We start from the raw sequence: 2928 nt of genomic DNA, 5'->3' as shown, positions 1-2928 counted from the left end.
AGGAGGAGAGTAATAGAAACTATTTTGAACTTCAAAAACTGAAGAATGCTATCTGAAATAAAAAGTCAGTAGACGGGTAGATTAGACACTGCAGAAAAAAAGATCATTACATTTGAAAACATAACATTAGAAATCATCAAATCCAAAGCACACAGAATAAAATGCTAAGAACAATTCCCAGAGAATAAAAGTATTAATCTCAATGATTTCTATGACAATATTGAATGGTCTAAAATGCATGTAATTAGTCTGGAGCCACCTCTGCCTGCAACATGTTGAAGGTAATTCAGAGGTCTGTGGAGGCAACCAGCATGAGTCTGCTCACCTTCAAAGTCTATGCATCACCTAAAAAAGACTCAACTCACAAAACTTTCACGAAGGTTAATAAGCTTTCACTGTACTCCATTCCTGACAGTCAATCTAAATATGTGGAGGAGCCAAGGACCCAACTTTAAGAAAGCATCTCACATCTCCAACATTATTGTGAGCCATATACAAGTTGGTGTCAAGAAATACACCCACAAACTAAGCCTCAGATGCAGAGCTTGGTTCAGTGGAGGTTAGATAGCTATGGATATCTCTAAAATGCACCTCTTGGATTTTTTCCAAGAGCTGGTGTTGTTGGTTTTGCTGGCATTGTTGGACTTCTTTTGGCTAGAAGTTCAAAAATAAAGAAGCTCATGTATCCACCTGGGTTCATGGGATTAGCTGCCTCTCTTTTTTATCCACAACAAGCTATCATATTTGTCCAGGTCAGTGAGGAGACATTATATGTCTGGGGTTTACAAGGATATATAGTCGTAGAAGATTTGTGGAAGGACAACTTTCAAAAGCCAAGAAATGTGAAGCATTCACCTGGAAATAAGTAGAATGCTCCATGCTCTGCCCATTTTAATCTCTTATAGATAAACATTGGAAACTCCATGCAGTAAACCAGTATTCCTATAGAAAAACAGTAGAGAAGAGTCAGTACTGAATGTAGTAAATTGGTTTTCTTCTTCAGGAAAAATGATACTAGGCTTCTTTGTTACCTTGGGTGATGCCATACTACAAGTGGACTAATCAGAAATCCTTTCACTTAGAGATAATGCCTCAGAACTCCTTGTTCTCATGTTGCTATTTATGTATATAATTAAAATTCAAAGTTAAAAAAATAAATAGAATAAAATCCACATAATTAGAGACACATAAAAAGGGAAGCAGAAAAATATCTCAAGACATTTGCTGAAAATTTTCCAAATTTGATGAAAACTAAAAATACAGATGCAATTATCTCATCAAACTCCAAAATAACACAAAGAAACCCACAAGAAAAAGCATCATAATTGAATTATTAAAATCCAGTAATAAAGACAAAATTTTAAAAGCAAGTGGAGAAAGTGTAGATGTTGCATAGAACAAAGATAAGAATAGTTGCCAATTTTTAACAAGAAACATCGCAAGCAAGAAGACTATATATACAGTGACATCTTTAATGTGCTGAAAAAAATATGGCAGCCAAAATATCTGGCAAAAAAATAAATGAAATAAAGACATTTTCAGACAATCAGACAAACAAAAGCTGAGAAAATTTGAAAGTAGCAGACCTGCTCTAAAATAAACGATAAAGAAAATTATTTGGGTTGAAGGAAGATAATACCAGACGGAAACTAGGATCTACACAAATGAATGTGTAAGCAAGGTTAATATGTTGGGATATAAAAAGTCAGTTTTTCTCATTTTTAAAAATTTCTTCAAAAGACAATTGACTATTGGGTCGCCTGGGTGGCTTAGTCAATTAAGCATCTGCTTTTGGCTCAGGTCATGATCTCAGGGTCCTGGGGTCTAACCCCACAGTGGGCTTCATGCTCAGCATGGAGTAGTTATGTTAATATCAGACAAAGACTATTATCAGGCTTTAAGACAAGTGATATTATTAGAAATATAGCACATTTCATAATGATAAAAGGGTCAACTAACCAAAAATACATAACAATCTTATATGTGGCTAATAATAACACCTAAAATACATGAAGCTAAAACTAACAGAACTTAAAGGAGAAAGACAAATCCAGGTGAAGATTTCAATTCCCCTCTCAATGAATCATAGAACATGCATACAGAAAATCAGTAAGTATAAAGAAAATTGAAACAGCATTATCAATCAACTTTACCTAATTGGCATTTATAGCACAACACACTCAAAAACTACAAAATACAATTCTCCTCATATGCACACAGGACATTTACCAAGATAAATCACATGCTGAGCCATAAAACAAGTCTCAATAAATTTAAAAGGATTAAAATTATACATAGTGCATCCTCTGCAACAGAATTAAAATAGAAAATAATATTGGAAAGATCTCGAGATAACCCTACCAATATTTGGAAATTAAATAAAATACTTATAAATAACCTATGAGTCAAAGAAGAAATCAAAAAGAAAGTTTTAAAGTATTTTGAACTAAAATAAACAATGACAAAAGCACAATATGCTAAAATTTGTGGGATGGAGCTAAGGTAGTGCTTAGAGGGATTGTTATAACTTTAAACACTTACGTTAGAAAAGAAAAAAGCTTTAAATTTCCACTTAAGAAAGTTAGAAAGAGCAAATTAAGCTTAAAATATGTAGAAGGAAGGAAATAGGGGCACCTGGGTGGCTCAGTCAGTTAAGCACCTGCCTTTGGCTCAGGTCATGATCTCCCGGTCCTGGGATCAAGCCCGCATGGGACTTTCTGCTCAGCAAGGAGCCTGCTTCTCTCTCCCCCTCTGCCCCTCCCCCTGCTTGTGCTCTCTTAAGCTCTCTCCGTCAAATAAATAAATAAATAATCTTTAAAAAAAAAAAAAAAAGGAAGGAAATAATAAAAATAAGAAAGGGAATCTATGAACTAGAAAATGGAAATACAGTAGAGAAAATCCATAAAATAAAAGCTGGTTTTGGGGGGA

The 2928-nt window shown here is 34.3% G+C and overlaps 1 pseudogene; it reads left to right on the top strand.

Moving 5' to 3' along the window:
• Positions 1-272: 272 nt before the first annotated feature.
• On the top strand, positions 273-869 carry LOC123860548 (MICOS complex subunit MIC26-like; annotated as a pseudogene).
• Positions 870-2928: the final 2059 nt, after the last annotated feature.

This window comes from Mirounga angustirostris, unplaced genomic scaffold (assembly GCF_029215605.1).
Source record: "Mirounga angustirostris isolate CCGP_5_RB_7025 unplaced genomic scaffold, mMirAng1.0.hap1 SCAF_4, whole genome shotgun sequence".
Taxonomy (NCBI): domain Eukaryota; kingdom Metazoa; phylum Chordata; class Mammalia; order Carnivora; family Phocidae; genus Mirounga; species Mirounga angustirostris.
This window is presented reverse-complemented; position numbering and strand designations above follow the sequence as displayed.